Source organism: Panthera pardus, unplaced genomic scaffold (genome assembly GCF_024362965.1).
Source record: "Panthera pardus isolate Hobbes unplaced genomic scaffold, ASM2436296v1 HiC_scaffold_16, whole genome shotgun sequence".
In the NCBI taxonomy this organism is placed as follows: domain Eukaryota; kingdom Metazoa; phylum Chordata; class Mammalia; order Carnivora; family Felidae; genus Panthera; species Panthera pardus.
This window is the reverse complement of record NW_026526721.1, coordinates 74,314,322-74,331,732: the sequence shown is the minus strand read 5'-3', so window position 1 is coordinate 74,331,732 and position 17,411 is coordinate 74,314,322. Positions and strand designations below refer to the sequence as shown.

Here is a 17,411-nt window from a genome sequence, read left to right as displayed (position 1 = left end):
TTGGAGCCTGGAACCTGCTTCTGATTCTGTGTCTCCCTTGCTCTCTGCTCCTCCCCTGTTCGTGCTTGGTCTCTCTCTCTCTCTCTCCAAAAAATAAAATAAAAACATTAAAAAATATATATGTAAATACATACACACACACACACACACACACACACACACACACACACACATATATTTTAGGGGTGCCTAAATATATATTCAGGGGAGCCTGGAGCCTTCTTCGGATTCTGTGTCTCCCTCTCTCCCTGCTCCTCCCCCACTCGTGCTCCATGTGTGTATCTCTCTCTCTCAAAAATAAATAAGCCATAAATAAGTAAATATATACATATATATATTTAGTAGAAGTTGAACATGAAGCTGTACTTGTGAATTTTGTCTTCCCTATATATGTGAAAATGGAGGAAAAAGACCATTCAAATGTTTTTATTTGTCTTTCTAAAATAAACACATCTACAGATTGATCACTTACTTGTAGGGTGTGAGCCCACCAGCACGAGAGCATTCAAAGCAGCATCTGCTAACCTGGAGACCTCCCAACCCTGGCCCATCTGCCTACCCAGGGCTTGCATTGGGCACCACTGGCTGCCCCCTGCAGGCCTGGTCCCAGCCTATGGGCTTCAGGACAAAAGCTTGCATGACTTTTGACAGACTGGAGAATCATCCAAGTATCCAATTACCTAGGCAAAATCCCTATGGGAGGGTTAACAAGCTGATAAAAGAAACTCCCCTGGGTACTATGAAATGCATTTGCGGAAACTTAGGATGGTGCTTACCTTGAGGAACAGGACATTTCAAAAGCACAGTGGGTCTCTTCAAATATCTGACTGCTCTTCCAGTAGAAGGATGGGCTTGATACTACAAGTCGAAGCTGCTTGAGAGCAAGGGCTTCAGTCCTCTTGATTGTGGTGATGTCTTCACGGGTGTGTCCCTGACATATTTTGCACATTACATATGTTCAATTGATAGTAATTCAACTATAAGTCAATAAACTGAAAGAGTATTAGCCTTGATGTCACATAGCTTGGGCTCCGATTATTGCCTTGCCACTTCTGGTCAGTATGATTGAGAACAGATTCCTTGACCTCTTATCTTGGAGTTGACAAGAAGCTAGGAGAGAGAAGAGTCAGTATGAGGTAAATACTGCTGTTGCTATTGGGTGCTCTGACTTCTGCAAAGTTCTTAATGTTGGAAGGGGTAGTTTAATATAAGGGAGGGCAGTTTTGCAGTCCTGGGTTTCCCAGGGTCTTTGAAAGCCATCAGAGATCACGGAAAACAGGAAGATCATAGCCGACCTCTGCAAGTGTCACTGTCTAACAAGGGCAACCCCAGGCTTTTGTTTTTTTTATTTTTTATTCATTTCATTCATTTAAGTTTATTCATTTATTTTGAGGGGGGAGGGGCAGAGGGAGAGAGGGAGAAAGAATCCCAAGCAGGTTCCTTCCTTTAGCATGAAGCCCTAGGCAGGGCTCTATCCCACAAATCTTGGGATCATGACCTAAGTTGAAACCAAGAGTTGGATGCTCAACTGACTGAGCCACCCAGGCGTCCCACCCAGCCTTTTAAATAAGAGAAATTCAGAGCCAGATTATCTTGGCATGGGAAGGACTCAGAAGCTCCACTCTGTCACAAGGTGTCCCAGCCTTCTTCTTCTCTCCCTCCTGTGCTACCTCCCTCCCAGCACAGGTCACCTTCCCCAGCTGGCACTCTGCTGGCATCTGGCAGCTGGGAGCTTGCACATTAAAGGCTATGAAATAGTCAATTATTTTGGAAGAGAAGGTGGGAACCACATCCACTTCCTGTCTCTTTTTCTTTCATCATGTGCCCTTGAACAAGGGTCTCTTCTTTGCCTTGAGGCTCAGTTTCCTCATCTGTACAATAGAACTGATATTATTTGCCCCATCTTTGTACACTGTAAAGCACGTAATACTGCCCAGCACAGAGTTAAGGCAGGTCACGAGGCCGTCATGATTGAACATAAGTGAGGTAATGAGGTGAGGGTAGTCTAGGAGGGAATGCTTGAGTTTTCAAACCACAAGCCCTTGCAGGTGAGGATGGGAAGGAGTCAAAGTGCTTCCTTCCCCTCCTGGTAACATAGATGTGTTTTAGACCGTGGTTCTTTGGAAACAATCACTTGCCTTTGTTTCTTAACCTACTCGTTTTTGCTACTGCCTTAAATTCCAGTTTCATTTATTAGAATTTACTACTTTAGTGATTATCTTTAATTTTGAATCTCCAGGTTCTTCTTTGCTTTGTCCTTTATAAGCCTTGTGATAGAACAGATGGTCTCCAGCTTATACATTCTCTACAACTAAACATTCCATGTTCTGGACAGCAGCTGGCCTGCCTCCCTCCTCAAAGCACTGGTGACCCCATTTAGCTTATATTATGTCCTCAATAATCTGTGACTGCTCCTGGGTATGCAGCCCAAAACCAATGTCACAATGTCTCACACACACACACACACACACACACACACACACACATGCATGCACACACCTACATGTGCACACCCAGCATCCCAGCATGAGCCCTGGTCTCACTCCCATTAGATCCACTGGTGATATTTGTCTCACCACTCCTTTCCAAGATCTTTCTCACCCCTCCAACCAACTCTTTGGGAGATCTACTGCTAATTTCTTCAACCCCTTTGGCCAAGACCCCATCTCTTATCCCAGATGTCATTCACAAAGCCTAATGTTATGGTTTACAATAATTTCAATTACTATTAAAGTATTTGATAACATGCTCATGTTAAGAATGAAAAGTTTTCTGGAAGACTATTTGCTAGTATTTATCAAGAAGAATATATTTATAATGGCAACGCCAACATTCATTGAATGCTTGTCTATACCAAACTCTGGTGTAAGGTAACTCACCTCCCCTCATATTCCTGTCATCAACTCTATGAGGTAGACACTTTTCATTCTCACCACTTCTAGAAATCTATTCCACTTCTAGAAATTGTTCCAGAGGGAATACTTTTGGCTATATTCAAAATGAATATGTAAAAAATTCATCACAGCATATAGTTCTAACTGAATATATCCAATGTTACGGAGGATAATGCATCTATCAGATGTCATATCTTTAGGAATATTTAATAACATGGGAAAGGTAATGGAATATTAAGTGAAAAGCAAGATGCAAAATTTTATATGCAACACAAGCCCAATATTATCCATGGATGCATAGACAAGGAGAAAAACAAACAAACAAACAAACAAACAAACAAACAAAAAAAGCAGAACAAAACCCTAACAGTGAATATCTCTGAGTGGTATCTTTGCTTTATTAAATTATTTGTATCATCTATTATTTCACAATAAACATACTCTAATGTCATAATCAGGAAAAAATAATTTTATTAAACATAGATTTTGCTATAGCATAACTTCTTTAATGTCTACTTAACCTCTACAACAGACCAAGTGGAGAGTTTCACAATATCATTCTCCCTGAAGGGGCCAATGAGCTAGAAGTTAATATTACTCCCAAGGATATGGAATTAATATTACTCCCAAGGAAATGTAATGCAAGTTTATTCCAATTGCACAGAAAAGACATAAAGAAGCTGTGCACTTCACTTGGTGGCAGGAAATGAATCCTCATTAAGGATGCACTGAACTCACCGAACTGCCCAAGAAAATGGAGATTTTGCTACCATGCAGTAGCCCTTCTCCGTTCCTCGAGGATGCTTCCTTCTTCCAGAATGTTTCATTTCTGTAATGTGCTCTGTTTCTTTTCTCCCCTCCAGTCCCTGCCTCTCCCAAACCCGATTGGCCCTGGTCCTGTTCATAGCCTCCCTGGGGTCCTCTGGTGACTCCCCTTCCTCTGATCACACCAGCCTGGGCAAGGCAGTCTAAGATCCTAGGCCTGCAGTGGTGCGTGCGCTTGGTAAAAATGGGAGCACCTGAAGCACCACCGAAGAGCTTTGGCAAACAGTTGATTCCATGACAAAAGCAGCTTCTCTCTCTGGAGAAAATAGTAAAAGTAAAGGCAAAATCATTCATCCAATTGCACGCAATAATGGACACTCCACTTAACCATTATTTCTTGGGCATAGTGAAAGAACATGAATTTGTAGTCACCCCAAATCCAGACATTAGCCAGGCTCTACAGCTAAGTGGGGGAGCCTGTGCAAGGCTGCAAAGATTGCTCATCTATAAAACAGGTCTAATAGCTTCACAGTGCTGTTGGAAGAATAGAAGTGTACAAGATGTGTACATGAGAGAACATAAACCTAGCACTCAGATCTTTGTTTCCAATACCATTTTCCAATAAAAAGATCCAGGGTTCCTTGGAAAAATGACTGATTTTAGGACTAGGGCAGCAAATAAACAAGATGAGCCTGGAGACTCTTAGAGTGCTAGAAGGTAAGGAAGTGCTCAAAAACAAAACCAAACCAAACAATGGTGGAGATATATCAAGAAGGTACTGAAGCAACTGAATACCACCCCCCCGCCAAATGGCCAAAGCTAAAACAATCTAAGCAAGAAAATATAAAAATTGGATTTGGATTATAACCCAACACATAAAATTGACATCCATGAATCCACACTGATGTCAATAAAGGATAGAGTAAATAAATAAATAGGGGAGAAGAGAGACCTCTCCTACACAGAAGAATCCAAATAATTTATGTAGATACTGCCCCCCTGCCCCAGGCAGGGTTACATAGCTCTCCACTCATGTGTAGTCTGCACATAGCGACTTCCTGCCAAAGAGTGCAGTATAGAAAGAGGAAAAAAAGAGTAACTGAGTGGTGGAGAATCCTGACACACTCTCCCTCAGCCAGGTGATGGAGGTCAACATCAACAGTGACAATTCATGTTGGTAGTATGCGCCCTCAGCATGATGAGATGAACATGCCCCTTTACCTCTGTGATATTTCTCCCCTAAACTCATAATTCTGGTCAAACAATGAGAAAAACCTCAGGCAAATCCCAGTAGAAGGACATTCTACAAAATAACTGCCCAGTACTCCTCAAAGCTGTCAAGGTCCTCAAAAACAAGGAAAGTTTGAGAAAAGGTCACAGCCAAGAGGAGCCTAAGGAGACCGTAACAACTAAATATAATGTGGTTTCCTGGAACAAATAAAGAACATTGGTTAAAACTAAGATAATCTGTATAAAGTATAGACTTTACTTAATAGTAATATGTCAATATCGGTCCCTTAGTTGTAATAAATGTACAATTCTCAAGAGGTTAACAATAGGAAGAACTGGGTTTGGGGCATATGGGAAGTCTGTACTATTTTCACAATTTTTCTGTAAATTGAAAACTATTCTAAAATTAAAACTTCATGGGCTCCTGGGTGGCTCAGTCAGTTAAGTATCTGACCTTGATTTCTGCGCAGGTCATGATGAATTCAAGGCTCCCGTTGCGCTCCATGCTGTTAGCATGGAGCCTGCTTCGGATTCTTTCTCTCTCCCTCTCTCTCTGCCCCTCCTCCACTCGCATTCTCTCTCTCTCTCTCTCTCTCTCAAAATAAATAAATAAATAAACTAAAAAAAAAAATTAAAAGTTCAGTCTTTAAGAAGCAGTGTGACTATAATGTGTTTATTACAGTAATTGGGAACTGCCTGGTTTAAATTTAAAGCATCCCTGCCTCTGTTTGTCACTTTGTTAAAATAATTGAAGCCACCTTGACGGCAATGTCAAGATTTTGATGTAGGTTGATGTTATGAACTGGCTTGGGCTCTACAAAAACAAACAAACAAAAAAAAACCCCTTGGTTTAGTGAGATAACTCTGCCCTCTAGTGGCTTAACATTTTATATACTTTCAGTGGCAAAGGACAGTCTAGAACGCTACTCACTTTTGATGTTTCAAAGTCCAGACAAGAGTCAAAATATACTCAGGGCCTTTAATCTGCTGGGACCATACCCCACTGTGTAACACTTACACAGAACTTTACCTTCCTGAGTAGTCTCTGAGAAAAGACACATTTGTGTGAAGGAACTGTCTGGTGGGAATATAAAAGGCAAAGTTAGGTGGTGGGGGGGGGGCAGTTTGACAATGTGAATGAGAAGACTTAAAGATATTTATGTAGCTGCACCCCTTAAATTCACTTTTGGAAACTGTTCCACAGGAAATTAATGCAAGTTACAGAAAAAGATTTAAAACATTTTTAAAAAATGTTACATTTAACAATGAACAATTTGAAACAAAGTGTTTCACAATGGGGTAGTTGTGGAGGAAAGGAAGGAAGGGGAAGGAAGGAACACTGTATCTGTATACTGGACTTATTATGCATGCAATAAGGGCATTCCTAAGAATATTTAATGACATGGTTAAATTGTTCATGATATAATGTTTAGTAAAACTCCATCAACAGTGTGATCAAAACTTCAGGGAATAATAGAGATGACCATGTATACACACACACACACACACAAACAAACAATGACACATACTTCTCAGGTCACAGTGTGAAGAAAATGTAACTATTTTTGTTTAAATCTCAACTTGATTTTTGCTTTAATCCTTCATTTTGCTTGATGGACAAAAATGGATCTGGTTAGCTATGAGGTAGCTCAATCACACCAGGGTTTTCTTCAGCGCTTTGTGTTTAAACAATCATTTAAGGGATCTACCGCTTCCCTCCTCCATCCATTAGATTGGCCCCTCTGTCCACTGGATTGTGGCAGCACACAGCGAGGAAAGGCCGGTCCTTCCTCACCCTCTGTCACTGGCATAGGTTGAGCCATCACTTGTCTTTGTTTATCTGGTGATTTGCACGTGGTGGGCTTGCCTCCACTGAGACACTTGTGGCTCCATCAAGAGTTGTCTCTGACTTCTCTTGGTCCTTCTCTACACCTTTGGAGCAAATGAAACCCCAGGGTACTTTCCCAAGCCTCCTTGGCCACAGGCAACGTGGGGTGAGCTCTCCAGCTAGACTTGCCTTGTTTTGCTCATTTCTTCATTACTGCTGTGATGTGTGAGCACGAGAGACTTCTGTGCCATTATCACTCTCCCCTCAGATTTCCCTGGCAATCAGTATATAGTCCTCTGCTTGAGGTCCCAGCCCCACTGTAGGACTTCCATTATTCTGCAAAGTATGGGAGTGTCCGTGAGATCTAGACCAATACCAAACTCCATCATTCCTCCCAAATCTCTCCTTGCTCAGCTGTGACATTTCTATCAAATCCACGGCAGGAAAATTGACTCCTACATCACTCATGCTTCCAAAGTCTATTATTTACAAAGATAAAATTGAGCTTTTGTCCCCAAAGGCAAACTTGGAGACTCAGAAATCTTTTTTCTCTAAGTAATGTCTCTTCCAGGAATGTCAAGTCTATTTAGAAAATGTAAATACTGATAATTGTCTCCTTCCTTTCTCTTCACATTCCTGCTGTGACCTTACCCTGAGTGCACACACACACACACACACACACACACACACACGTCTTGCTGGTGATTGAACAATCAGAGGAAGCACGGGAGTAAAAAGGAATAAATATGTATACACATATGCTCATATATACATGCATCTGTAAGTATTCATGTTTATATAAAGAATACAGAAATCAATTCAATGCAAGTTTTCAGGGGTTATCTATGCATTACACTTTCTTTTTTATTATAATTTCATATTTACTGAATTTCTAGAAGAAACATGTGCTGTGTCATCAGGAAAAGAAACATATATAATAAGGGAAATAAACAAGGTCTCTGGCTCCCAGCACCACCATCACAGTGAAGGAGTGAGAGTAGGGGACCCAAGACTTCCATTGGCCACAGCCAAAGCTCTCCTCTCCTCATCTCTGTTACTTGATCTTCTTGAGGTCCATCTGTTCCTCAGCTTTCAGAGCACCAGGCTCTCTTGGCTCTTTTTTTTAGTTATTTGATGCATCAAAAACCTAGATCTCAAGTCTGAGTCTGATGGAATGGAACTTTGGAGGGGTCCTGGGTGGGGAAGAGGGTAACTGGCATGAAGGAGTAACATCAAAATTTGTTGTAAAATAAAGATACAACACTTTGACTTGAATATGACAGGCTCTGTGACTACTTTGACCCATATGTGAAAAGGGACACTGAAGGCTCAAGGCTTAAGACACTGGCAGCTCTCTCTTCTTGGTACATAAAGCCCTTCCTCCAGGAGCCCTGAGCCACCATGTAAAAAGTGAACTAGTCCAGGCATAGCCTGCTGGAGGAATCCAAACTAACCACGTGGATATGCCATTTGAAGAGAGATATGATGTAATGGTTGTTATTTTAAGCCACTAAGTTTTGGTCAGTTGTTATGCTGCAGTAGATAATGAGAACAGCTTTCTTCCCGTGAAAGGGGTTAATACTACTGTGGCTACATACAGGGAGCTTGTCAGTGAGAACTGCAACACGATTCTATTTTAATTATCATAATAGGTTACAGAATTACTATGGGAGAGGTGCCTTTTTGTTCTGAAAAATACCTCAATTCACCATTAGGGGTGGAAAATAAGACCCTAAGGAGATGAGTTGGTACAGAGAAGTAAAATAATATAACTAAACCACTGAATTGAAAATGGACACAAATATGCAAGTAGAGAAGAACAAAGAATAGACAAGGTAAAGAGAGATAAGGGAAGAGAAACCAAGGAGGGGCAAGCAATGTGGCCAGAGGCTAGACAAAATGACCAAGAGAAGTTTTTAAGAATATGGGCACCTAACAAATTCTTATTGGTTGCATACTCATGATGAAAATCTCTCAATTTCCCCAGAACTTCCGTCATATTTTCTACCAGTAGAGGTACCTTTTGTGACTTAAAAAAAATGGTGGAAATTAAGAAAAAAGTTTGAGCACCATGCCTACGTTGACTTGGTGACAACAGGGACAATAGGTGTCAGTGCCTACACTAAACTAATTTAGGATAGTGGTTCTGAAGTAGGAGTGATTTTGCCCCCTGGGCAACATTTAGTAATGTCTGGAGACACTTTTGATGATCATAACCAGGACAGAGTAACTGCTAGCATCAAGTGGGCAGCAGCCAGGAATGCTGCCAAATTCCTCCAATGTGCAAGACAGCCACCCACAAGAAAGAATTGTCCAGCCTAAAATGTCAAGGTTGAGAAATCCTGATTTAGAGGAAGCAAAAGACTGAGTCAGATGTGTCCATGAGAACCTAGATCTCCTGTAGAATGTGTAGAAATCTTGGAGAAGACATTGGACTTTCCGCAACCTATTGAATGTAGTTTGAATCAATTTTATCTAAATCATCAGGGCAGGGTAGTTCTAGTTAACGTCCAGGTTACATCAAATTTAACAAATGAATCAGTAATGGCTCTTATTTGGAAGTAGCAGAAACAGCCTCTAGGAAAAGTGAGCAGAAAAGGAATGTATTAAGTAATAGAGGGCAGATCAAAGAATCATTAGAATGGTTGGAGAAAAGAACAACTCCTAGAAGAAAACTCCAGGAGTGCCTGGGTGGCTCAGTGGGTTGGGCATATGACTCTTGATTTTGGTTCAGGTTATTATCCCACTGTCATCGGATCAAGCCCCTACATTGGTCTCTGCACTGAGTGTGGAGCCTGCTTGGGATTCTCTCTCTCTCTCTTTGCCCCTCTCCCCCCACTTCTCTCTCTAAAAATAACATAACATAACATAACATGACTTAACATAACATAACATAACATAACATAAGAAAAGAAAACTCCAGAATGGGTCCATGAAGATTTCAGTCCTCTGACAGCTGGCAGGGCCACTGATGGAATGAAGGAAGTATGGATGTAAAAGCCATCAGACAGAATGGATATTTCAAAAGAGGAAAGGAGAGGAGCTGCCAGATTGGTGAACACGTGGAGATATGGGGAGAATGGCGGCCTGGAGAGGGCAAGAAAACTTGCACCCTTTTCCCACATGTCGCCCTAGGCATCTCTTCATCTGGCTGTTGATTTGCATCCTTTATCACATCATTTAACACACTGGTAAATGTCTATTAGTCGATCAAGATGCCCTGGTGGCAGGTCTTCAGATGTTAAAGGTTAGTAAGGAGACAGCATTGGATGTGATACACCAGGGCTCCTGCCCAGAGATCATTCTTTGTTGAAGTTGAAGAACACCCTGATGCCTCACATTGGAAGTGCTACTTATCAAGCCAGATGATAGATGATGGAAATGTTGGTTGAAAGCATCCTGGCTTCTCCCAATGTCTTTATCGTTCCTAATGAAGTGCTACTTAAATGATCTTATGTGGGCTGAAAATTCAGTGGGATGAAACACAGCAGATTAAATAGGGGGAAAATCTTTTAAAAAAATAAGAGGAAAAGAAAGAGAAACATGACATCAAAAAAGTTCATTTTAAAAGCATATAAACATCTTTCAGTCTTAAATAGAAAATGAAAATGCTGCACTTAGGCTTAAATTTTAATTTCCATCTTTGACCCTATAACCATAATCTAAGTCAGACCACATTGGGATAATTACTATTTCCTCCTAAGTAGGCTCTCTGTTTTTTGCTTCCCACCTTTAACCAACCCTTCTCCCACTGGTAGATTAATCTCCATAAAGCACCATCTGGATCATGGTGTTTCCTTGCAAGGAAGTTGCACATAAGTCCTTTTGCCAAAAGAAAAATATCCAAAACATAAGTGGACATCTTCAAACCACTCTATGATCTGCTCTGAACCTATTTTCCAGTTTTCTCTCCCATTATTCTCCCAGACAAATGGTTTGCATATTGAGCCCTAAATATACCATACACTTCCAATTTACCTTGTGACCTTGAGAAAATTAATATATTTCTCTGAACTCATAAAAATACAAAACGGAAATCACATTGTCTGCACTGCCCATTGGCAGAACTGGAAGCCTTAAACTCAATGTCCTAAAAGAACCAGAGGGTGAGGACTAGAACACAGTCTTTCTCATGCTTTTTGGTTGATAGATAAGATTACCAAGTGCAACCCTTTCTCCACCAGATCTCTAAGCTGCAACCTAACATATGGAAGGCTGTAGCTCACAAGAACCTTTTTTTTTTTTCTTTTCAGTGCTCTTAAAATGGCCAGACCTCATTAACAGGCTCATGGAATGGTCCTAAAAGTTGAGATTACTTCAATCTCTTTCAGTATCTCTGCATAGAGTGTATATTTTGAGGGGGTAGGAATCAGTCTCAGACTGCATACTCAGGTGTGTGATAAATACTTCATTCCTTTATATTGACTGAATTTTAACTCTGAGCCCTTGTTTAGTTGGTTTCTAGGAAATTCAATTGCTGTCAGTAAGGTGGCTCTCCTGATATGGAGAATAAAATAAAATTAGGTTACTCTCCCATTATGGACAAAATAAAGATAAGTTTCGTGGTATTTTAGAAACAGATTGCATAAGTTACAAAGTAATCTAAAACTCTGAGTTCAATAGAAATATAAATAGCAAACATAACCAGAAGAAAATACTCCATTCTTGGAGAATAATAATGCTATCATTGGAGAAAAATAAGATTACTATTATTGGTGTTGTCGTTATAGCTAATGCTCATAATGGCAAAAGTAGGCAGTCTGCACAGTTCTCCATGTGCTCCTCTGTGGTTCCCAGCTTTACTTGTGGTTAAGTGGGCCATATGACTAGGTTCTGGCCAATTGAATGTGGGCAGAAGTAATCTTTGACCTATTGCCCACTCTCAGAGTGGTCCCTTTCACGTTATTTCTATTTTAGTCCTTAGCAATTATCCCAGACAACACTCTGGGCCCTCCAAAGTGACCTTGAAGGCTATATGTTTCAGATGGTATAGGTTTAAGCAGGAAGCAAGCTGCAGGTCTGAGTCTCCATTCTTCAGGAAAGCTCCCCTCCCCCCATTATACATCAGATTGCTATGTGAGAAGGAAATAGCTCTGTATGGGATTAAGTCCTTGAGATTTGGAAGTCTATTTTCTAAAGAAAAATAGCCCATCCTACTTCAACTAATACAATTAGTAAGTGCTTACTATATACCTTGCACAGCTCTAAATGCCTTACATATACCAGCTTTTTCTAGAATGAAATAGACACATTAGCACATATTATGATGTCATGGTAATAGAATCATGTGGAAGTACAAGCCTAAAATAGTCATTGAACCCCAAGTTCACCACACACATCCTTCCAGCATTTCTTCCCCCCACCCTTCTGCTTCTCTGAATCTCACCCATCCCCAAGGAAGAAACAAAACAGCAAACAAAGGAAGCAAAGGAAGGAGTTCTAATTTCTATTTGTTTTCTGTAAAGACATAAATCCAGTCCTGCTTGTTAAGAACTCCTTGGGTGTTACGCACTCCTGTCATTGCTCCTAACTGGAATAAACAGGTGAATGAATCATTTTGCCTTTTCTAAATGCTGGCACCATCACGGTGTAGGCAGGTCTCCAGACCAGGAGATGGTAGAGCTCACTTGCCTGATGGTGTTCGTGAGTTACATTACGATTAGAGCACTTGTGGCAAGCTACTGCCTCAACTGCTCACCTTGGCCCACCCCACTGCAAAGGAAGGACCACTCAAAGTATGAGAAAGTAAGGAGGCTATCAACAGCTTGCAACAATGAACAGCAAGGATGTGGGATCTGATCCCTCTGCGAGGCACACGGTTCAATCTACTCTAGCTGAGGAAGGCACTAGCAAGCTGGGGAGGAGTTTGTACAGGTACTCCTAGAATGGATTGCCATGCAAAATTACTTAAGGGCCTAAGATGTATTTTATTTCTCACACAGGCTAAGTTTGGGAACATGGTGGAAGTAGAGGATATATTTTTAGTCTAAAAAGGAAGCAAAAAGCAAATGTTCCAAAGTGGGATCAAAAACACCTCCAAGCAGGAGGGAGAAAGCCTCAGAACCCGGGGAGTGGAAGAGAGCAATACTTCTGCAGGCTCTGGTTATGGCAGTGGCCCCCAAAAATGAGATGGCATAGAAGTGGTCAGAGACATAGGTAACTTCAAAACAAATTAAAAACTAAATGGCAAAAGTTTTCAGTGATGGAAAGATGGAAACAGACTGAAGAAACAACTGATGTATTGCTTGCTTAAGCATGCATATGCATACCAGTGGTATGCTACTAAATGTTTAATTAACTTTACAAAAAAATTACGCATATTTATGCAAGTTTACTATACGTTTGACTAGGAATAAATGCTTGATTATTTTGATTGCTATCTACTCAGCAAAGAAGTTCCTCACATCATTGACCTATGAGTTGAAATCTGACATGAATATTGGTTGCTATTTGCCTACACATTAATAAGAGGAAAATGAAACAACAAAGGCATATGTGAGCACTTAAATAATTCATGATAATGTGCATGACTTCTTTACTGAATCAGTTAAAATGTTTTAAATACTGGAAGGATATTTCCTCAGTTTTCTGTGCTCTTCACAATGAAATAGCCACAGATACAACACACTTCTAAATGTAACCCATAGTAGGGGTGCCTGGGTGGCTCAGTCGGTTGAGTGTCCAACTTCAGCTCAGGTCATGACCTCGCAGTTCGTGAGTTTGAGCCCTGCGTGGGCTCTGTGCTGACAGCGCAGAGCCTGGAGCCTGCTTCAGATTCTGTGTCTCCCTCTCTCTGCCCCTTGCCCGCTCATGCTCTGTCCCTCTCTGTCTCTCAAAAATGAATAAACGTTAAAAATAAATTTAAATTTAACCCATAGTATTACTGTTTTTTCATAACTTTCTTAAGCTTAAACAATCAGCAAAATAATAAATCAAGCCCTGATTGGTAGTGTTTGCTGACTTCTATGGTGTAAATGATGCCACAATAACTAATGTCAATGAATGCAGGGTTGGAAAGAGATATGCAGCACACTATCATACGATATTTCCACCACATGGATATACTGGTCATAGATAACCATGTGCATAGAAAATAGTTCTTTTTCTAATTAGTGGTCATAGGTAACCTCTGGAGTCCCCCCAGATTCCTAGTCTTCATGATCCTTTTGAATCTGATGGATCTGCGGTTTCTGATCATGCTTAGGTGAAATTTTCTGGGGGGCTGTGAACACTCAGAGGTCTTAATCTCTTCCATGTACAGGGAGGGTAGTTAGGGGAGAACATTCTCCTCTTTCTGGCCTCTAGGAATCTCCACCCTCCAACTTTTGCTTCTCCAAGGCCCTCTCTCTACTCCTAGGCTCCTAGCAAAATTCCAACACAGGCTTAAGCTTTCATAGAAAGCTTTCAGCAAAACAGCCTTTGAATTCCCCCACACTACCTTCCTGCTAACCTCCCTGATGTAAAGAAATTACAAAAGCTGTCTACTCTTTCAATGGTGGAAGGAAAAGAGAAGTCTGGAAAAACAACATAAATTCAATTTAAAACTTTACCTCACCTCAGGAGTGTGTAGGGCTGAGGCATGTCTTCAGTTTGAGTATCTACAATGGAGCCATACTTTCTTAGCCAATAAGGTATTTTAGTAGTCCTTGGTGCGTTTTTTTTTCCTAATAATTAAAATACTTGTGAAAACTCAACAAAAATATGACAAAAACCTCTAGCCAGATTCACAGAGGGATAACCACTAAGCATAAGACCTACACAGCAGAATTGAAGATTATAGTCATCAGTCAATACTTCCTTTGCTACATAAAACAAAGTAAACCCCTTGACCTTAGAAGAACAGGGAAGAAAAAGAAAAGATGAAGCCTGTGAAAACCGGAAGGATATGTTATAGGTAAATGGCAGCCTAGTGTCTAGCACATTAAATGGGTGTCCGCTGGGTAATAGTCATCATAGCAGTCATTATAATAGAAAGATCCAGAGGAAGATCACATCCATGAATTTATTGTCTAGGAGTTTGTTCACTATAGGGACAGGAAAAATTTTAGACAATAATTTTGCATCTTTAATATGATGACAAATCTTGGCCTCTAAGATATAGGCACAGAAAGCAATAAAGATAAGTGAGAGGAAATATTTCAAGGTTTACAATGCAGAAATAACTTTAGAAATTACTTAGAAGGCAAAAGTGCCACTGCAGCAAATGAAATTTGTGACATGTAGTGCAGACTTGAGATTTCTTCTTAGAAAGGACAAAGGTATAAAAGTCATTAAAACAAAGAAAATGATGAATATGAAGAACAAAGATTAGAGAAGTACAATTTTGAAACTACAGCTATTTCTGATGTGGCTGAGCTGCATAAACTGGATAACTCACACTCACACACACCAACAACACACATACACACACTCCTTAGTATCAGAGAGAGAGATTGGTCAAAAGAATTTAAATGGAGCTGTGAGGTAGGCAGAATAAAGCCTCCCACAAAGAAGTCTGCATCTGAATCCTTCGAACCTGTGAATATGGCAAAGGAGAATTAAGAATTCAGATGGGGGGTGCCTGGGTGGCTCAGTTGGTTGAGTGTCCGACTTCGGCTCAGGTCATGATATCGTGGTCCATGAGTTCGAGCCCCGTGTCGGGCTCTGTGCTGACAGCTTGGAGCCTGGAGCCTGTTTCAGATACTGTGTCTCCCTCTCTCTCTGACCCTTCCCCATTTATGCTCTGTCTCTCTCTGTCTCAAAAATAAACAAACACTAAAAAAAAAAAATTATAAAGAAAAAAAAGAATTCAGATGGAATTAAGGTCGCTAACCAGTTCACTTTAAAACAGGAAGACTGGGGGCAACTGGGTGGCTCAGTCGGTTAAGCGTCTGGCTCTTGGTTTTGGCTCAGGTCCTGATCTCACAGTTTCGTGGGTTCAAGCCCCGCATCGGGCTCTGTGTTGACAGTGTGGAGCCTGCTTGGAATGCTCTCTCTCCTTCTCCCTGCCCATGCCCCACTCATGCCATCTCTGTCTCTCAAAAAGAAATAAACTTTAAAAAATAAATAAAATACAATAGAAAGATCATCCCAGATTATCTGGATGGGCCCAATGAAACCACAAGCGTCCCTAAATGTTGAAGAGAGAGGTAGGAGAGTAAGTGTCAAAGGGATATGATGTTCCAAAGATTTAACCAGCTATTGCTAGCTTTGAAGATGGAAGTGAACCAGAAGCCAAGGAATGTGGACAGCCTCTAAAAGCTGGAACAGGCAAAACAAACAAACATACCAACCAACAAACAAAAAACAACTTCTCCCTGAGAGCTCCCAAAAAAGCAGCAGCACTGTGGATATTGTGCTTTTAGCTCAGTGAAACCATATCTTACTTCTGACCTCTAGAACAGGAAGAAAATAAGTTTGTTTTGTTTTAAGCCATTACATTTGGGGTAGTTTATTACAGCAGCAATAGGAAACACAGACAGCTGGAATAAATTCTACATAGCACACAGCCTGCCTTCCATACTCCTCCTTTGCTCTTCCCTCTCACACCCACAAAACAAGAAAGTGAAATGCATTTTATTTCCTTCCTGAATCATTTTGACAAGTATGTGATACATTTTACAGCTATTTTGATGAAAACTTTCTAATACGTACAAGGTGAACAGACAAGTACGAGGAGCCCTCGTGGACCTACCATCCGGCTCCCATAATTATCCACATTTGGTCACTCTTGTCCCATCTAATTTCCACCTACTTCAACCCTCCCCAGTCAATCAACTTAGAGATGTATATAAAATGCATGTACACATACTTGAAACTTGGAATGCACAAATCCTAGCTGTACATTTTTAAAATGTTTATTTATTTTCAAGAAAGAGAGAGAGCGAGCACAAGTGGGGGAGGAGCAGAGAGAGGGGGAGGAGCAGAGAGAAAGGGACACAGGATCCAAAGCAGACTCTGCGCTGACAGCAGTGATGTCAGGGGCTCGAACTCACGAACTGTGAAATCATAAGCTAAGCCAAAGTCGGGTGCTCAACTGACTGAGCCACCAGATGTCCCAGCTGTACATTATGAAACAGATACATACAAGCCATTCAGACCCCTAGCATATGAACATCTATCTCTATATTCCTAAAAAGTTTCCCAATGTTGCTTTCCCACTTCCAGTATCCATTTTCCCATAAATGGAACATCCTCTTTTGATTTCAACATGTCTGTTAGACTCATTCATGTCGTTACAAATCCAGTAGCTCTTCCCTGTTTCGGTTGAGTAGTATTTCCTTGTATAAGTTTGTTTATCTATTTTTTGTTGATGTACATTTGGTTTGGTTCTAGTTCTTGGCTATTGTGAACAAAGCTGCTATAAACATTTTTATACAATCTTATTTGTGCACCTGTGTTTTATGTCTCTTAGATAAATTTTAAGACTGGAATTGCTAGACAAAAGGGGAGCTGTATGTTTAACTTTGTAAGAAACTGCCAAACATTCTTCCAAAGTGCTCATACCATCTTACATTTCCATCAGCAGTGCCTGAGAGTTCTGGTTGGCTCACATCCTGACCTAAAGTCTTTTTAATTTTAGCAGTTTTAGTGAAGATACAGTGGTATCTCATTGTGGTTTTAATTTGCATTTCCTGGATGACTAATAACATTGAACACTGTATATGTTCATTGGAGATTGTATATATATATAATATATATATATATATTATATA

The 17,411-nt window shown here is 40.6% G+C and overlaps 1 protein-coding gene across 1 annotated transcript in view; it reads right to left on the bottom strand.

The window, feature by feature from the left end:
- The window catches only part of LOC109266595 (probable cation-transporting ATPase 13A4), a 79,888-nt gene that overhangs the window by 58,127 nt on the left and 4,350 nt on the right, over window positions 1–17,411 (bottom strand). Inside the window, exon 2 of the mRNA XM_053904163.1 lies at window positions 777–1,110. The gene's annotated coding sequence lies outside the window, so the exon portion shown is untranslated. The remainder of the gene's footprint in view (window positions 1–776; window positions 1,111–17,411) is intronic.